Genomic DNA, 21,215 nt, shown 5'->3' with positions numbered 1-21,215 from the left:
ATTATTATTATTATTATTATTATTATTATTATTATTATTACTAGTTGCACTACTACAACTGCTACGACTTCGCGTGAGAGTTGACATGTCTGGTGGTACATACTATACAATCTAAGTACAGAAAAAATCGAAGAAATACTAGTTATTATGGCCAGTCTGTGTAAAATGCGAACAGATGCTTCACGAGGGAAAATGGTGCCTCAGTAGTTAAAACATTCACATCTCGTGCTAGACGTCGTCGGATCGATCCCTCCTCGTGTTATGTGAGCTTTGTGTTGGAGAAACATCGTGAGCGTGGAGGTTTTTGGATTAGCCCGTTTTCGTTCACTGTCTTCATTCTACCAATTCATCCATCATCATCCATACGTTTTGAGCCGTAATTGCCTAAAGAACATATGAGAAAATCAAGTACTTGACCTACTAATTAGAATTTGTTCCTCCACCAATATACCACGGAGGGCGAAACTATGAAGTGGCGTGTTCATAAGATTAGAGCAATTTGTAGTAATGTTCAATTAGCACGGCAGATTCCAAATCATATTACATGTTCCTGTATACTTTATAATTCGATACTACAATAATAATAACAAAAACCGATGATGAAATAAATCACCCGGACCCCAGGATCGATGAAGTGTTCCTGGAAGGGTTCGTAACAAGTAAATAACAGAGCTATATGACGAAATGCGAGGCAGTAAATGAAAACAAAATCCACACATTTCATTGTTGAACGAAAAACACCTTAAAAGCCCCCTGAATGAAAAATGTATACATATCAGCTATCAAAAATACGTTTAGAAGATCGAGAAATTCAAATCCTCCAATAAACTTAATAAGAGTGTGCAATATGGCAGTCCGTAGTGCAAGATGAACCGTGCGAGTCATAAAGACTTTAAGATTCTATAGTCTTAGTTTAGTGTGATAGATACGTAGCGTTATCAATATAGCAGCTTGATGAAGTGAGTCAAGGTTGCAAAAGACTCCCCGAAATTTTTTATACACCCAAGTTTAACTTTCAGACTAATCGAAAGTTAATAGCAGTATCTATTGCTTTCTTTGGGCACCAAGACGAGGAAGTACTCGAACACTATTACTAAGAAAGAAAATTCATTGATTCTGCTCCAAGATGTGGAAAGTGAGCCTAGGAAGTGTTATATCTTAGAGGTATAACTGCAGCCAAAGTTGACGGTTTGGATAATGTAACCTTCTCTTTTACAATCAGAAGGCCACTAAGCTTAACAACTTTTCGTAACAGTTACATTACACTTATGGTCGTAAGCTTGTAAAACAATCAAATGCTGGTTATTGGTATTAATCTCTAATAGCAATTTCTAGGTTAATAGGTAGGTGATTACCTTGTAAACCCCGGCCCGCTCCTCTTAGCTTGTGAGAAAAGTCCGGCCAATGAATTTATAAAGTTAGAAGTTTAAAGCACTGATTCGCGATACAAAGTAATACAGGCCAGGCCAGGTAGAACAGGTGTAGAACTCAGACATCAACAAAATTATCAATTGACATAATTTTTTTTTTTTGTACTTAGGTTTGATTAAGAGAGTTTCAATTAAGAACACCTAAAACATATAAAACTTCCTAGGCTCCCTTAGTAATAGTGTTCCAGGACTTTCTCGTCACGGTGCCCGAAGAAAGTAATAGATACTGCTAGTTATATAGCCTGAAAGTTAAACTTCCGTATATAAAAAATTCCGAGGCGTCTTTTGCAAACTTGACTCACTTCATCAAGATGCTATATTGATAACGCTACGTATCTATCACACTAATCTTCAGGCTATAGAACCTTAAAGCCTTTCTGACTCGCACTGTTCATCTTGCAATACAGAGTGATAAACGCAAAAACTTATTAAGCTTATTGGAGCATTTCAATTTCTCGACCTTCTAAATGTTTTGTCACGGGTGAGTAAAATTCTGGTAAAATTCTCCTCCGTAACAGTTTAGTGCACAAACTCTATTAGCTTTTTGACACCTTTCATATCTGAGACGGAATGATCAACAAGAAGTATTTTTGTAATCTTAATTATTAAATTAACACTAATTATCTCGTTGACTTGAATAGAGCTTTTGTGTCCTGTGCGTCGACTGAAAGGTATCTTCTCACAAACAGAAAGCTACTCCACAAAATGTACCCGATTAATCGCCAGCAGTTGAGGCTTATGAAGTGTACTTGTCTCTAACACTGAAGCAAACTGTACATTGGCCTGGTTTGTATGCGTGAATATCTATGGCTGTTGACCAGAATCATTCTTAGAAAACCAAATATATTCCTTTACAAAAATAGAGGCACCAAATCGTCTGTAGAATTCTGCATACATGATCGCTGCATATAGCGGAGTAGCATGGCAAACTGTTTAGAGTACATTCCTTGCACAGTCTAGCTAAGAGCCGTTATTATTGGCCAGAAGAAAACGAAACACACAGATATGAGCTTAGATCTATACTACAGACTCTTTACAGAGAACATTGTATTACCAAGTTACAAAAACATTCAGATATTTTACTAAGAGATTATGTCGAGATATGTGTTGATCTATTTCAAAACGAATGCAAGCAGTTAGCATGCACTACAACTAACCAGTTATTCTAATATTTAAAAAAGAGTAGTCAGAATAGGATTTTTCAATTGCAACTTACACTCTCTAATAGACTAAAATCTGTTGAAAAATTACTTTCATATGGCATATCTACAAGGCTGCCGACTGTGGCTTTCCGCAGAAATAATAGTATTACTACTCGTAGATATCAGTTTGCATGCACTACAACCGACAAGAGAGTGTGAGGTGAAGTTGGAAAAATACGGCAGCATATAGTGTCCTTAGGACTCACAAATTGAAAATATTCGAGATTAAAACCAGTGACGAGTTGAACAGGAAGTCTTTAACTGAGAAAGAATGTATATCACGGTGAGGTCATAAGGTATAGTAAAGAGAAAGCGCGTTAAGATGATGGACAAGTTGATGGGACACTTGCGATAGAACAAGCAACCACGAGCTTGTGAAGCTTTTTGTAATATGCATCCACTACGTCAGAAATCGGCTTAAAAAGATAACATTGGCAGATATGTCATTTGACTTAATCGTAATAGTATCCCACAATGTATGAAAAAACATAATAATAAGAGATTAAATCGACCACTAATTGATTCGGTGATTAAAGGAATAATTTTGAAGATGGAGGGGTATGTTTGATTTTTAATTAGCAGTTTAGGGTGCAACAGGTGTGCGAATAATTCGAGGTTTCTCTTTCGATGTGTTCGGTTAAACTATGACGGCTTATGACGGCTTATGTCTGTCTAAAAATATTTTGAAATTTATAAAGGAGTGGACGTCGCCATGTATTCAATAATTCCTATTGGCTAACAGCTAGTAAGGAAATTCAAAAATGAATCGGAAGCCGCAGTATCTTGTGTTGTATACTTATGTCTTAAAAACGAAGCAGTAGTGCTCTTAAAGGTACTTACCTCACACTATACAATTGCGAACCACTTAAAAAAACTTTGGACTTACTTCTCCCTTTAATGAGACGAGGATATCAATATCATATAGATTTGGGAACCTACAACGGTTTTTTTTAGGTGGGCGCTTGAGACTTAATTGTATGTTGATTCCAAATGTAAAAAACATACTTATTAACTTATGAATGATATTCAAGCAATTGCTATACTACGCTTTTATTAGCAACTACAATACTATTTGAGATTGCTTCCTACTGAAAAATCTACTTAGCACCCATAACGGCACAGCTTGTTCTTGTTCGTTAGCTTGATAGTAACTGTTTACTCCAAGGAGTTGTGTTCTTACGGATATATTGTTTAAAGAAAGTCTCATGTGTGTTAACACTCGAGGCTATTAAATATGCATTTAATTATAATCCTTGCTGCTCACTAAATCGTACATACAGCTTAGTATAGTATTCACTAGGTTCGTGTGTATCATTACTAATTTTTTCACGATTGCATACTGAAAAAAAAAATTGTTATGGAATCCATTACATTCCAACCTCCGAAGGAGCGTTACTTTTGATCTGAGACTGGTGATGTGATCGTTGAGACAAATAGAGAATCGATTTTTGGTTCTTTAGAGATCTTCCCTTAGTCGGCTAGTTGGAAAATTTTTGCGGTATAGTCAGTCCTTTGTTCGCTACCAACTTAATAACACTGTTCATCACAAGGCAACCAAACTGTGGGCTAATCAAATAATCTATCCATATCATAGTAATGATCTAGATCCCGTCTGTAGTTTCTTCCATTATTCCTATCCATATACAGCTACCTTAACCTTCGAAAACTTCTTGCTTCATTTGTAGCCGTCTAGTATTAATCTCCAAGTTTCTTAAAAACCGTAATTGAATTGTCGTTGCTTCAATGGCAGACTGAAATTCGATCGTTTTAATACTTCCTGAATTTTTTTAATCTTTCGTCACTTTCCGTGACTAATTGTAATATATATTTTAAAGATATACGTTGAAAATAGCCCTTAACATAATTTATATACTTACTCTACTTGAAGCAGATTTTACTTGCCATTTTTCGTCTACACCACTGCGTGTAGAAGAACTCTTCCTTCTATGTGTGAGTTTTAATTCTAAGTACACAAAGACTCGTTTACATTGAGCGCAGTTGAATTGACATTCTTGTGCAATGAGATATTACCACACATGGAAGGTGGCATTAGGTCAACGTGCCGCTGAGATGACAAAGCGTCTCCTCAAAGGTACTTTAGAACTTTTGTTATCGTAACAGTATTTTGGAATGATTTATTAATTAAGGACGTTGAGTTAATCCTTCAGAAAATTTCGTGGCCTTCATTAAGCACTGATCGATTATCATATCAATTGGAACTTCGCTCAAAAAGACTTCTTTTTTTGCTAATTATGAAGGTTCCTTGCGTTGTTAATTTTTACCAATCGTCTGAAATCGTTATTGCCTCCAGGGCTTCCATCTGTTGAGTATAGTGATGTGCAAATTTTTCATAGAAAAGATGACCAGCTGCTTGAGGAAACGGAAGCATTAATTTAATAGCCTTCAAATAAAGTTTCTAGTTTCCTGTTCAATCTAGTCCCTTTGGATGAATTGCAATACGATTATGAACTTCTCTATATACACCTGGTAAAGTTTGCCGGTTTGGATAAGGTTACCGTCTTAATTTTTAGGTTCCCTAATATGTTTTTTGTCATGCAGTTTCCTTTTCTTGTTGCATATTGATTTCCTCACCCAGACAATTTTCAATAAGATCCAAGATCCTGGATTTAGGCATCTCCGAGGATTGTAAATGTTTCCATAAACACATGTAAGCGTCGCCGAACTAAGTCTAGAAGTGAGTTCTCAATGATGTTGAGTAGGCATGGACATTCAGAATTTTCACTAATGTTGTCATAGTGTACAGGAGACCCGAAAGTTCCTCTCTACCATTCCTGAAATAATGTATCCAATAATGCCTAGTAATTACTGAATTGAAAACCTCCTAAGGGGGGTACAACTTGGGACAGTTCAAAATTTTCTTCAGCTGCAGGTACGATTTGAGACCTTTCCAGTATAATGGCTGATCTAATGTGCTTTGTTCACTTTTCTTGCAAATATTTACTGTATGCGAAACAGTAGAATATATATAATTAGTACATGATGTTCTAATATTGAAGAAATAAAGAGGCACTACACTGCTTATATGAAAAGGAGAGGCGTGTACCTCACCATTACAATATCGTTGAGGCGAAACTTTCACAAGATGAATAGTTATCCAGAGGTTGTTAGAGAATAGGAAATCGAGACGTAAGATGCGAGTGAAGATTTGTTAAATCTTCCGTGTAAGACAGCATTGACACACCAAGAACAGGAATGTATATCGTTAGAGGGGTGGAGGGTGCCACAATGACGAAATGTGATTCGATATTCTTATCAAGAGAATGCTACTGTGATGTCATTCAAGAACTTGGATATGGAGAATTTTCAAGAGACCTGAAATTAATGACTTTTTCTGCTCAAAGAAATGTGTGGCACTTAGTTACTAATCAAAGCAAACAGTGAGGTTTATGAAAAGGTTGCTTTGTGATGACCAGTGTTACTAAGTTGGTAGCGAACACAGGACTGACTATACCGTTAATATTTTCTATCTAACCGTGTAAGAGATCTTAAAAGAACCTAAAATCGATTCTTTAGATAACCGGTCTCAGACCTAAATTATCAGTACAAAATGCATGGCTTTTGTTGAGAAAAACCGTAATAGACATCTCATACTTGGAAGTTCGAAGGCACATTGTCCAAACTTATTTGCAAAAATATAAGACTGTAGCATTAGGTGCAGGACGTCCAGCTATTTCTAAGTTCAACATTCAACAATATCGTGTAAGCGATGATGTATGTCTTGATGGAAGAGACCATTTAGTGACTCGCTCTGAGCGCAGACGTTGTGCAGGTACATTGAGTTCAAGCACAGTTCGTACGAAATGTTTCAAATGTAATGTGGGCTTGTACACTGACTGCTTTTTCAATTTCCATAAAGTCCCATAGATAATGTGCTCCATAAACTGTCAATTCCATAGTCACAATACTTTGTTTCTTTTTGTCTTCTGGGGTGTAACAGCTTGTAACACAATAAATGTTTTTCTTTTTTGCATGTGTGTTAATAATTTAACCGGGCATCCATCTAACCATAATATATGAAAGTATGTATTTAAACGCCTAGCGTGTTCATATGATCACGGGCTACCCTAACGAAACCGCATACGTCACTAACTAAAAAACTATCATGGGTGGTCTTCACACCTAAATGAACCAAAATTACAAATTTCATCAAAATTGAAAACAATAAATAATTTCGGCGTTAATGGGTTAATTAACTAAAAATATACTAATAAAGTTTCATGCCAATAACCTGCATGTGATTCTTTTACAGGCTTACGACCATAAGTGTAATATAACTGTTACGGAAATCGTGCTTTGTGGCCTTTTGACTAAAATTCAGCATGGTACAGTCGCAAATGAACAAGATACTGAGCAGTACACATTGATTGTCCTTATGTCGTATAAAACCTATGGCAATAAGTTGAAAGCAACAAGGATAGACGTGTACTAGAGCTTTCTTTCTTACGCCCTCTCTTGGATAGAAATGTACGTGGAATCTTTGCTTGTACCGCATATCGAAACATCGTTTACTATTATCGTTAACCTTTGTTTCTTTTTAGGAGACTTGAAAACTAAACGGTACCTACACAATTTTAAGTGTCCTTGCGGATGTCAGATTCATTGGAGTCAATCGTTTGCTGTAGAACATCTTAACATATTAACAATCAAACAATAAACAATTGTTTTAAAGGTCAATTGAATGGTACTGTGGTTTGCGAATGTTATATCTAAATGAATTGGTTTAACTCGTTAGATTTGTCCTGCTAAGATTTATTTCCTCCTCGGGTACCAAAGCCCCTCGTGTAAAGGATCCCAAAATATGTAACCACGTTTTATAACTTGTTTTTATACCTTCTTTTAGATTTACATCAAGATCGTGTTCATCTCCATTATGTTAGGTCCCAAGGCGCGGGCAATATCACAAAATAGTTATCATAACTCATTGGATCAACAATTAAGCCGTTGTCAATGACATCTTGGTTTTTTTACAGGTGTTGTTCGTTATCATCTATATCAGATTGTCTTCCGATATCCCATTTCTACACGAACTCCCTTGGCAGAACGCATAAAATATTGAATACTTCATATCGGCTCTTTTACACTAACATGTTGTTCGTTTGCAATCCTATCTTGCAGTCACTTTTTATCTACAGGTAAGTAAGATTATCCGGTTGCAGCTGATGGATGGTAGCTGTGTGGGTCCCTGGAATTCGCATGTCCTCTTTCTCACCCAACCTGTATGGATTGAGTTCATGCTTAGATCATTTCGCTCCTGGAGCTGGATTGAATGCTGGTCAGCTGCTGTGTTAGTAATGGGAAAAGTGGCCACATTGAAGCTTTGTATCTACTTCCTTGTTATATCTGATATCGCTAATTCCAGGGACGGCATTTTTCCCTCTCCATACAGGCGAATAAGAACCCAATCGAATGAGGTTGGTGTGTGAAAGAGGATATGCGAATTTCTTAACCCACACAGCTACCATCGGCTCCAGCCGGATAAGCTTACCTGTAGATAAGAAGTGATTGCTAGAAAGGACTGTGAACGAACCACATGTAAGTGTAGAAGAGCCAATATGAAGTAATCAATTTTTTCTGCATTCTACCATGGGAGTTCATGTAAAATCTGATATAGATGATGACGAACAACGCTGTAGAGCCTATTTGTCATTGCCAACGGCTTAACAGTTTCGATCCAAGCGAGTATTTAAATTATTAAATTTCTGAGTCCGGCACAAAATAAAGGTTATTTTAAAAAATATTTATGCTTAAGTTTTTATTCGAAACTTTTGCCACTTTGGGACATGAAAGTAGAGATAGCAATCTAACATAAGGAAAAGTATCATGTACTTGCTGGTTTTGTGTCCCACACAGCAACCGGCCTATTTGATAGTTATTTTTCCACTCTATGTCTCTTGGCCTGTGAGACAAATCCGGCCGCTGAATTATTAAAGTGAGCGGTGTAAATGACTGATTCGCGATACAAAGAAGTTATACAAGCCTTGTAGAACAGGTGTAGAACAGAGACGTCAACAAAGTCAGAGACGTCAACAGAGACGTCAATGACTTATTGGTTTTTTACAGCTGTTGTTCGTTACCATCTTTACAGATTGTCTTCCGATCTCCCATTTCTACACGAACTCACTTGGCAGAATGCATAAAATATTGAATAGTTCATATCGGCTCTTTTACACTAACATGTGGTTTATCCTATATAGCAACCACTTCTTATCTACAGGTAAGCTTATCCGGCTGAAGCCGATGGTAGCTGTGTGGGTCAAGGAATTCGCATATCCTCTTTCACACACCAACCTCATTCGATTGGGTTCATGCTTAGACCATTTCGCTGTTGGAATTGGAGGTACATCCGAATTGACTGCTGCATATCTGCCGTGCTAGTAGGGGAAAAGGTTGATATAGTGAATATTTGTAACTACTTCTTTGTTATACCTGATAGGCTTATACCATGAAGGACATTTTTCCTTCTCCATACAGTCATTTTCAACCGTAAATTCCTTGCAATTTGCGACAAATGCTTTTTTTCACTTTATTGATAAACATCTCAGCAATTAACCATTAGGAAGAGTCTAAGTTGTTTCAATGGTTTGGTCCTATAAATTGGAATTGTAAATGTCTGACAAATTAAGACAAATCTTTTATTTTACATTATTCTTTACGGCAATTCATTTTATTTTTAGGTAAATAAGAAACAAACGATTACCAAGAGTCTGCTCCATTTTCAGGCCTTTTATTTCACTTTTAATTGTAAATATCTGACAATTTATAACCATTTCGAGTTGTGTGTTCGGGCGGCCATTTGTTTGTAACCAACTTGAGTTCGGGCTACTGTTCGAATTTCTCTCCTTGGTGGTGCTGCCAGTAAGTATTTCCCTGAGACCTTAATTTCCCTGAATAATATCATGAAGGACCTCGCCAATAAGGAGTTACAAATTGTATCCTAATCGCTCGTCGGTCTGAATAACGAGAATTGGATTGCAGAATTGGAGATTAGTACTGGAGGAAAAATTGCTTGGATAGTCCCACTTAGATATCCAGTTGCTGCGCGAAACAATCCTGAAGAGTTAAATTGAATCTTCAGCTAATAAAATTGTCTCGAAGGTAGTTTAATAGTTGGAGGGCGCGCATATAACTGACAGGTACGCACAAAGTATTTGAAAAAGGGACGTCTTTAGTTAGGGGCTAATCGTAAAAAAACGTCCTTCGCCGACAAATAACGTGTTCCCCTTAACACAGTCAGATTTAATTCTCCACGCAACGACCGCGGTGGCGGAACACAATGCAGTGGTCAACTGAAGAGTGTTCGTAGTTCAATCTAATAATCACTCAGTTAACTCACCTGTATGCATATACAGACAGAATAATATATGGAAAATAATTTATGTTAATTCTAGTCCACTGGCAATTGCACGGGACATTGCGCTAACTCGGAAACCAGAAAGTACAGAGAAGGAACTGCAAAAGCAATGTGACTGGCGTCACTCAGGTCACTCCAAAATCTGGTCAACTACTATTTCCACAAATGATTAAAGAAATCACTTAATTCTAACTGCAGAATACATACTATGAATAATGATAATTCAGAGGGACCAAAAGAGTCTGCATAATCTTCGAAGCACTCTTTTATTCCATTCAAAGGACTCGCTTTTTAATTAAGTATATCTGATACTTTAAGACAATTCCATTCTAATATTTGATTCTGAAATATGTCGGAAACTACCAATCAGCAAAAATGTTCTTCACCTTGAAAATACTCCTTTCGTTCTCCTGAGGAGATTCGTTTTTCAAAGATAAATATGTTACAAATTGTGACAATATCGTTATTATTTGTTTAATTTTAAATATGAGAGTAACAAACAAATAGAAATTGTTTGCTTCACCTTTGAAAGAGTCCTTTCTCTTACTGAATAACCAGTTACTATTGTAAATATTTGACCATTTACGACATTTCCACTGTATAAATATATTCTTTAATATATAGACAACTACAGACCAGCAAGGATGTACTTCAGCTTAAACTTTCCTTTGGCCCTTCTAAATTGACCAACATTTCAATTTAAATATGACAAATTAAGAGAATACAGTTAATTCATTTTATTCTTAAGTATTTCAGTATCTAACGAAAAACAAAAGCCATCCTCATTTTTTAAACACTCCTTTCGCCTCGCTTCCGTTTAGTATTATAATCTCCTAAAAAGAAGCAAAGTTTAACTCTCTTGATAAAGAACGATGCTTCGATATGCGGTACATGCAAAGACTCCATGTTCATTTTTATCCCAGAGGGGGCGTAAGAATGAAAGCTCTATAACACGTCGATCCCTGTTGCTTTCAACTTATTGCCTTAGGTTTTATACGACATAACGACAATCAATACGTACTGCTCAGCATCTTCTTCCTTTGCGACTAAAAAAAGCTGCTTTTCACTCAGAAGGCCACGAAGCTTAACAATTTTCCGAAACACTTGTATTACACTTATGGTCGTAAGCTTGTAAAGGAATCACATTCAGCTTATTGGCATGAAACTCTAATAGCATATTTTTAGGTAATTAGGTACGAGATTACCTTGTGGACCCAGGCACGCCTCTCTTGGCCTGTGAGACCAGTCCGGCCGATAAATTTATGAAACTAGCGGTTTAAAGAACTGATTCGCGATAGAAAGTAATTATACAGGCCTGGTTGATCGCATGTAGAACACAGACATCAACAAAGTTAACGATTGACAAAATTTGTTTTGGTACTTAGGTCACATTGGGAGATTTTCAGTTAATTACACCTGAGTGATATAAAACTTCCTAGGCTCACTTTCCACATCTTCCAGCAGAAGCCCTGAATTTTCTACCATAGTAGTAGTGTTCGTGTACTTGCTCGTCTCGATGCCCAAAGAAAGTAATAGATACTACTATTAACTTTCGCTTAGCTTGTAAGTTTAAGTTGCGTGTAAAAAAAATTTTCGAGTCGTCTTTTGCAACCTTGACTCGCTTCATCAAGCCGCTATATTGAGAACGCAATGTATCTTTCACACTAATCTTCAGCCTATAGAACGTGAACCTAATCTTACTGACTCGCACGGTTCATTTTGCACTACAGACTGCCATGTCGCGCACTCTTATTAAGCTTATTGCAGGATTTGAATTTCTCGATCTTCTAAACGTTTGCTCAACGGTGAGTAAAGTTCTGCAAAGTTTCCCCTCAGTAGCAGATTCGTTCACCAATTCAACACTACCTCATTTCGCTGACTTTAATAGAGTTTGCGTGTCCTGTCCGTCGACTCAAAAATATCTTTTCAAGAGCAGAAAGCTACACCACAAAATGTACCCGATTAATCGCCAGCAGTTGAGGCTTACGAAGTATACTCATCTCTAACACTGAACCAGACTGTCATTGGGTTTTAACTTAGACCATTTCCCACCTGGACCCGTTTCCTGACCTAATGTTTCCAATCGGACTTAGTAATTACTTACTGCAAACCTCATAAAACCGTTACAACACAGACCTTTCAGAAATTTAATCAGCTGTGGTACGATTTGAAACTTTTCCAGTATAAATGCTGTTCTAATGTCATAACGCATGGGTTTTTTTTATATTTTCTTGCAGTCTTTTTTTTTACTGTAATCAGAAGAGTAGAATATTTAGTATTAGTATTTGATTTGAAATATTGAAGAAATTCAGAGGAACCACACTGCTTATATGAAAAGGTAAGGTGTTTATCTCGCCATTACACATTCGTTGTGGCGAAGCTTTCACAAGATGAATATCTATCCAAAGGATGTTTGAGAATAGGAAATCGAGACGTGAGTGAAGACTTGATTAAATCTTCCGAGTAAGACAGCATTGACTCACCAAGAACATGAGTGTATAGCATTAGAGGATAAGTGGATGACTGAGTGAAGAAATGTGATACGATATTCTTATCAAGACAATGCTACCGTGATATATTATTACTTATTCATTCAAAAATTTGGATATGAAGAATTCTCATTAAGGGACATCTGAAATAAATGACTTTTTCTTTTCTATGAAATGTGTAACATTTTGTTACTAATCAAAGTATACAGTGTGATTATATGAAAAGATTATTTGATTAACCCACAGTTTGGTTCCTTTGTGATGACCAGTGTTACCAAGTTGGTAGCGAACACAGGCCTGACTATACCATAACTAATTTCCACCTAACCGTCTATGGAAAGATGTCAAAAGAAACTAAATCGATTCTTTATTTGTCTCAACGATCAGATAGATCACAAGTCTCAGACCAAAAGTAATGCTCCTTCCGAGGTTGGAATGTGATGGTTTCCATAACAATTTTTTTCAGTATGTAATCGTGAAAATATTATTAGTGATAGACCAGAACTTAGTGAATACTATACTACTCTGTATGTACGCCTTGTGAGCAACAAGGACTATAATTAAAAGGAAACAAAAAACGATTCTTTTTTTGTCTCATCAATAAGATCACCAGTCTCAGACCCAAAGTAAGGTTGCTTCGGGAGTTAAAATATAATGGGTTCGATAGCAAATTTTTTTATTATGCAATCGTGAAAATATTATTAATGATAGACCGGAACCTAGTGAATCCTACACAACGATGTAAGAACACATCTCTTTAGATTAAACAGTTTCTATTAGGCTAACGATCAAGAACAAGGTGAGGGCGTTATGCGTGCTAGATTGCTTTCTTCAGCAGGAAGCACTCTGAAATAGTATTATAGTTGCAAATAAACAGAAAGTATAGCAATTGTCGAATTATCCTTAATAAATTTATAATTATGTTTTCTACAATTGGTATCACAAAATATTTTAATCCCAGGGGAACACCTAAAACAAACCGCTGTACCTTCCCAATACTATATGACTGTGATACCATTGTCTTATTAAACGGAGAAGTAAATCCACGGTTTTCTAAATGGTACGCCATTGTATGATGTCAGTTAAGTAGCTCTAAAAGCACTAGTGCTTCGTTTTAAGATTCATTGTTGAATTTTTTTATTAGTTCTAAGCCAATACGAATTAAGGAATACATGCTGATGTCCACTGCTGATTTCTGATTTTCACAGCTTTGTAAGAAGGACATAAAGCGGCATAAGCTGTTTAGACTTACCGGACACCTCAAAATAGAACCCTCGAATTATTGGAACGCTTGTTGCACCCTAAACCACTAACTAAAATCGAAGAGTCCCGTCCATCCTCAGAATTAATTCTTCAATCACCGCATCACTTAGAGGTCGATTTAATCTAATAATATTATCTATTTTCATACTTTGTAGAATACTATTCCAATGAAGTCACGTGATATATCTGTTAATCTTATCATTTTAAGGCGATTTCTGACGTTGTAGATGCATAACACAAAAAGCTTCACCAGCTCGGGGATGTCTGTCATATCGCAAGTTACCCATCAACTTGAACATCATTTTAACGCGCTTTGTCTTTACTATGCCTTAGTGGTCTAGGGTTCAACAGGCGTGCCAATAATTCGAGGATTTTATTTCAAAGTGTCCGGTAAGGCTAAAAAGCTTATGGCAATATAATTCTATCAAAAAATGCTGTGAAATTTAGAAATCAGCAGTGGACGTCGCCATTTATTCCTTAATTCCTATTGGAATAGAGCTAGTAAAGAAATTCAGCTTACCAGAATTTACTTACCGGTGAGAAAACGTTTAGAAGTTTAGATATTCTATCCCTCCAATAAGCTTAATAAGAGTGTTCGATAAGCACTTTGTCGTGCAGGATTGAAGGAGAAGCCTTGAATTTTCCCCCTTAGTAATAGTGTTCGAGTTCTTTCTCGTCTCGATGCCTAAAGAAAGTAATAGATACTGCTATTAACTTTCGATTAGCCTGAAAGTTAAACTTGCGACTATAAAAAATTTCGAGGCGACTATCGCAACATTGACTCAGTTCATCGTAACGGATATGGATAACGTTACGTAGCTATCACACTAATCTTCAGGCTATAGAACCTTAACGTCTTTCTGACTTGCACGATTGATCTTGCAATACAGACTGGCTAATCGCACACACTTCTTAAGCTTATTGGAGCATTTGAGTTTCTCGACCTTCTAAACGTTTTCTCACGGGTGAGTAAAATTCTGGTAAAATTCCCCTGTGTAACAGTTTAGTGCACAAACTTTATTAGCTTCTTGACACCGTTCATATCTGAGACGGAATGGTGAACAAGAAGAATTTCTGTAATCTTATTTATGAAATTCAACACTACCTCATTTCGCTGACGTGAATAGAGCTTGCGTGTACTGTCCATCGATCAAAAGTGTCTTCTCAAGAGCAAAAAGCTAACCACAAAATGTACCCGATTAAAACCAGCAGTTCAGGTTTACGAAGTGTACTCATCTCTAAAGCTGAACCAGACTGTCATTTGGTCTGGTAGGTATGCGAGCATATCCATGACAGTGGATGAGAGCCATCCTAGATCACCAAGTAAATTCCTTTACAAAAATAGAATCACCAAATCGTCTGTAGAATTCTGCATAGATATTACCGTATATTTTGGCAACCTGTCTAGAGTACATTCCTTGCACAGTCCAGCTAAGAGCCATTAACATTGGCAAGAAGTAAGATGAAACAAACAGATATGTTATTGGATCTATACTTCAGACAGTTTTCAGAGAGCACTGTTTTACGCAGCTGCAGAAACATTCAGATATTTAGCTAACAGAAAATATCGAGATAGGTGTTGTGTTTTATCAAAAACGAATGCAAGCAGTTAGCATGCACCACAACCAACCAGACAGTAATATTTGATAAAAGCCTACTGAGATCATAATTTATCAATTTCATCTTACACGGTGTAATATTGGTGAAAAATTAATTTCATTAGGCAAAAGATTTATGATTTATCCACAAGCCTGCATGCTGTGATTTTCTGCAGAAACAATGGTATTACTAATTGTAGATATCAGGAAGCATTTAGATAAAAAGATAATAACAGTAGATGTCGAGATCGGCCATAATACTTTCATTAGAATCAGTTTCGAATCAATTTGCATGCAGTACAACCGACGAGAGCGGGCGGGTTGAAATGGGAAAAGTACGGCAGATCAAAGTTCTTAGGAGTTCCAAATTCGAAATATTCGAGTTTAAACCCTGTGACGTGCGGAACACGAATTAGAAAGAATGAATATCACGGTGAGCTCATAAGGTATAGTAAAGAGAAAGTGCATTAAAAAGATGGACAAGTCGATGGGTCACTTACGTTAAGACAAGCATCCCCGAACTTGTGAAGCTTTTTGTAATATATCCACTACGTCAGAAAACGCCTTAAAATGAGAACATTAGCTGAGATGTCACATGACTTCATTCTAATAGTGTTCTACAATGTCTGAAAAAAGATATTAATAGGGGATTAAATCGATCTCTAAGGGATGCGGTGATTAAAGAAATAATTTTGAGGATGGACGGGGATGCTTGATTTTTAATTAGTGGTTTAGAGTGCAACAAGCGCGTAAATAATTCGAGAGTTCCTTTTTGCGTTGTCCGGTATTGCTAAACAGCTTAGGCCGGCTTATGTTCTTCTTACAATTCTGTAATGTAGAAGTCAGCAGTGGATATCGGCATCTATTATTTAATTCAAATTGGCTTACACCTAGTAACAAAATTCAAGAATGATTCCGAAGCCGTAGGATATTGTTATGTGTACCAAGGTACTAAAAACGAAGCAGTAGTGCTTTTAGAGCACCTTAAGTCACATTATACCATGGCGTATAATTCAAAGAACCATGGATTTACTTCTGCCTTTAATAAGACGAGTGTATCACAAACCTGTACCTTTGGGAACGAATAGGGGTTGGTTTTACGTGGGCCCTTGTGATTGAAAAATGTTGGGATACCAAATGTAAAAAACAAGTATTCATTTATCAATGATATTCAAGCAATTGTTATACTTCCTGTTTATATGCAACTACATTACTATACGAGAGTGCTTCTGTTGAAAAAATCTACTTACGACTTATGTCGCTGACACGTATTCCTTAATTGTTATTCTGATAGAAACGGTTTAATCCAAAGAGTTGTGTTCTTACGGATATGTTATTTAAAGAAAGTCTTCTGTTGTTAACGCACGAGGCATCAAATATTGGTTGAATTAGCGTCCTTGCAGCTCACTAGGGCTTACATACAGATTTGTGTAGGATTCACGAGGTTCCGGTCTATCATTAATAATATTTTCCCGATTGTTTCCTGTATAACTTGCTATGGAACCCATTTTATTCTAACCTCCAAAGCAGCCTTAATTTGGGCCTGAGACCGGTAATCTGATCTATGTGCCAAATAAAGAATCGAGTTTTAGTTCTTTTGAGATTTTTCTTACACGGTTAGGTGGAAATTTTTTGCGGTATAGTCAGTCCTGTGTTTGTTAAGGACTTTGTAATACTGGTAATCAAATTTTAACTAGGTTCTCGCGTCTCGATTTCCTAATTTCAAACAGCCTTTGGACAGTTATTCATCTTGTGAAAGCTTCGCCACAACGATTTTGAAATGGTGAGATACAAACCTCTCCTTTTGATATAAGCAGAGTAGTCCACTGTATATCTTCAATATTTCAACATCAAGTAGTTATACTCTATATTCTATTTTGCTGCAGAAAGTAAATAACTGCAAGAAAACTAAAAAACGCACTTTCGTTATGACATTAGATAGCCACTAAACTTGAAAGGTGTTCAAATCGTACCTCAGCTGTAGAAATTTCTGAACGGTCCAAAGTTGTACCGGCTGTAGGAGGTTTTCGTGTAAGTAATTTCTAGGCTCCATTAGATACATTTTGTCAGGAAAAGGTATAGAAGATCTTTGGTGTATCCTGTACATCATCTTGTGAAAGCTTCACCACATATTTGTGTAATACTGAGATACACACCTCTCCTTTTCATATAAACAGTGTATTGCCTCTTTATTTCTTCAATATTTCAACATCAAGTACTAATACTACATATTCTACTCTTGCGCATACAGGAAATAAGTGCAAGAAAAGTGAACAAAGCACACGAGTTATGAAATTAGATCAGCCATTATACTGGAAAGGTGTTCAAATCGGACCTGCAGCTAATGAAATTTCTTAACGGCCTTTAGGAGGCTTCCAGTTAAGTAATTTCTACACAGGATTGGATACATTATCTCAGGAAATGGCATAGGAGAACTTTGAGGTATCCTGTACACTATGACAACATTAGTAAAAATGTTGAATAGCCATGCCATATCAAGATCATTGAGAACTCTATCTAGACTTTGCTCCGGGACCTCTACTTGGGGTTATGAAGACACTTACAAACGTCGGAGGAGTGTAAAAAATCTAGGGTCTGCGATCTTATTCAGCAACGTCTGCATGAGGAAATCTCTATGCAACATTTACAACCAAATTGAAACTGCATGACCAAAACCATATTAGGAAATATCAAAATTAAGACGGTGACATTTTCAGAACCGTTAATTTTGACTGCTGTATAAAGGTATGTGAAGATAATAAGAAATTAAGAACACAAGGAATATTCACGTTTAGCAGAAAAAGAGGCGTTTTTGAGCAAAGTTCCAAGTGATATAATAATCTAATTGCTTAACGATAGCCACAATTTTTCTGGAGGATTAACTCAACATGAGACACAACGTTAGCAAAATTAATCCTTCATTTAAATACTGTTACGATGAATAAAGTTCTACAGTACTTTTGTGGACATCAGCTTATCATCAGAGCTACAGGTTGAGATAATGCCACCTTCCTTGTGTGATAATGTGTGAATGCGCAAGAATGTAAATTCCACTGCGGTGAATATTGCAGAGTCTCTCTTGTCTTGTGTTTTAAAACCCACACGTAGAAGGATGAGTCCTTCTACACGCAATGGTGTGAACTAAAAATGGCCAGTCAAATCTGCCTTAAGTACATATATAAATTATGTTAAGCGCTATTTTTACCTATTATTTTATGGGCATAAATTACAATTAGATACGAAAAATTCGGAAAGACAAAAAATAACTTTCGGGGAATATCTGTAAGATGGAACTTAATTATGCCTTTGAAGCTATGACAATTCACTCACGGTCCTTGAGAATCTATTGATGGGTGTGATTCAGATCTTTTAAGAATCTTGGTAGAAGACTTCATGGTCAGTGACCGATTCTTTTAATGCCACATAGAAGTAGAACCGAAACGAAATGCTACGAAATCATTAAATTTCAAGAAACAGCGTCATTAAAAGTTTGCTTTCACTTTTTTATGATGCAACAGGCTGTGACACGAGCTCAGCTACACTCAGGAGACAATAGTTGCAAGCCTTCAAGATCCTTCAAAAAGAAAAAGAACTGTACAAGTTAGTCAGACTCTTAAACGGAGTTAGGAATCAAATCTCAATCCTAACAACATGTCCTTCCTGGTGTAAGTCTACAGGTATAACAAGGAAATAGTTACAAAGCTTTTTCCCCTACTAACACGGCAGGTTGCACCATTCCATTCGGTAGTAGCCCCAAGTCCAGGTGGGAAATGGTCTAAGCAAAAACCCAATCGATTGAGGTTGGTGTGTGATAAAGGATATGCGAAATCAAGCATCCACACAGCTACCATCGGCTCCGGCCGGATAAGCTTACTTACCTGTAGATAAAAAGTGTTTGCAAGATCGGAATATGAACGAGACACATGTAAGGGTAAAAGACGGGATATGTATTATTCAAGGTATTCTGCATTCTGCCAAAGGAGTTCATTTACAAATGGCAGAACAGAAAACAATCTTATTTAGATGATGAACAATAGCTGTAGAAAACCAAAATGTAATTGACAACGGCTTAAATGGTGATCCAATTTATTATGATTATTACCTTGTAATACCACCCCCTCCTTATAGACCTAACATAATCGACTTGAACACGATCTTGATGAAATTTTTAATGAAGGTGTAAGGACAAGGTATAAAACATGGTGGTGGTTTATTTTTATATTTACATATTTTGATTACTTTAAAAGAGCTGCTTTATTACCCGAAGACAAAATGAAACTGTAGCAGGACACACAAGTTAACGAGCTAAACCAATTCCTTTAGATATAACATTCGCATTCTACAGAATCTCTCATTTGCCGTTTATAACAATTGTTTATTGTTTAATTGTTTTTAAGTTAAGATATTCAACAGCAGATAACAGACTCCAAGGATTCTGCCATTTGCAAGGACACTAAAGATTGTGTAACTACCGTTTACTTTTCGAATCTCCTAAAAAGAAGCAAAGTTAATGTTAAGTCTCTATGTTAAGTCTCTTAATATAGAACAATGTTTCGATATAAGGTACATGGAAAGACTACATGTACATTTTTATCCAAGAGGGAACGTAAGAATGAAAGCTCTACTACACGTCGATCCATGTTGGTTTCAACTTATTCCTCAAGGTTTTATACGACATAAGGACAATCAATGCTTACTGCAAAGCACCTTGTTTTTTTGCGATGTACCAAGCTGCTTTTCAGTCAGAAGGCCACGAAGCTTAACAATAATCCGTATCAGTTATGTTACACTTATGGTCGTAAGCTAGTAAAGGATTCACATGCAGGTTATTGCCCTGAAACTCTAATGACAGTTTTTTAGATAATTAGACCCAGGCCCGCTTCTCTTGGCCCGTGTGACAAGTCCGGCCGATGAATTTATAAAGCTAGCGGTTTAAAGAACTGATTCGCGATGCAAAGTAGTTAAACAGGCCTCGTAGAACAGGTGTATAACAGAGACATGAACTAATTATCAATTCACAGATTTTTTTTTGTACTTAGGTTACGTTAGCAGATTTTAAGTTAAGTGCAAATAAAAGATATAACTCTTTTAGCTCACTTCCCACTTCATGCAGCAGAAGGCATAATGCAGCTACTCAACTGCAATCGCCAGCAGTTGAGGCTTATGTACTCGTGTCTAACACTGAAGCAGACTGTACCTTGGCCTGGTATGTATGCGAGCATATGTGTGGCCGTTGACCAGAATCATCCTAGAAAACCAAGTATATTCCTTTAAAAAATTGAGGCACCAAATCGTCTGTAGAATTCTGCACACATCATCGCTGCATATTGCGGAATATCATGGCAAACTGCCTAGAGTACATTCCTTGCACAGTCCAGCTATGAGCCGTTAATATTGGCCAGAAGAAAGTCGAAACTCACAGATATGTGCTTAGATCTATATTTCAGACTGTTTTCAAAGAGCATAGTATTACCAAGTTACAGAAACATTCTGATATTTTACTAAGAGGATATGTCGACATACGTATTGTTCTCTTTTCATAACGAATGCAAGGAATGCAATACAACTAACCAGACATTGTAATAATTGATATGAAGCGTAGTAAGATAAGGATTTTTCAATTACAAATTACACCCTGTAATAAAATAAAATCTCTTGAAAATTACTTTCATGTGGCATATCTACAAGGCTGCCGACTGTGGCTCCCTGCAGAAATAATGGTGTTACTACTTGTAGATTTCAGTTTGCATGCAGTACAACCGACGAGAGAGAGTGGGTTGAAATGGGGAAAGTACGGCAGCACATATTGGCCTTAGGACTTGCTAATTCGAAATATTCGAGTTTAAAACCAGTGACGTGCG

This window comes from Thermobia domestica, chromosome 2 (assembly GCF_964235325.1).
Source record: "Thermobia domestica chromosome 2, izTheDome1.hap1.1, whole genome shotgun sequence".
NCBI lineage: Eukaryota > Metazoa > Arthropoda > Insecta > Zygentoma > Lepismatidae > Thermobia > Thermobia domestica.
This window is presented reverse-complemented; position numbering follows the sequence as displayed.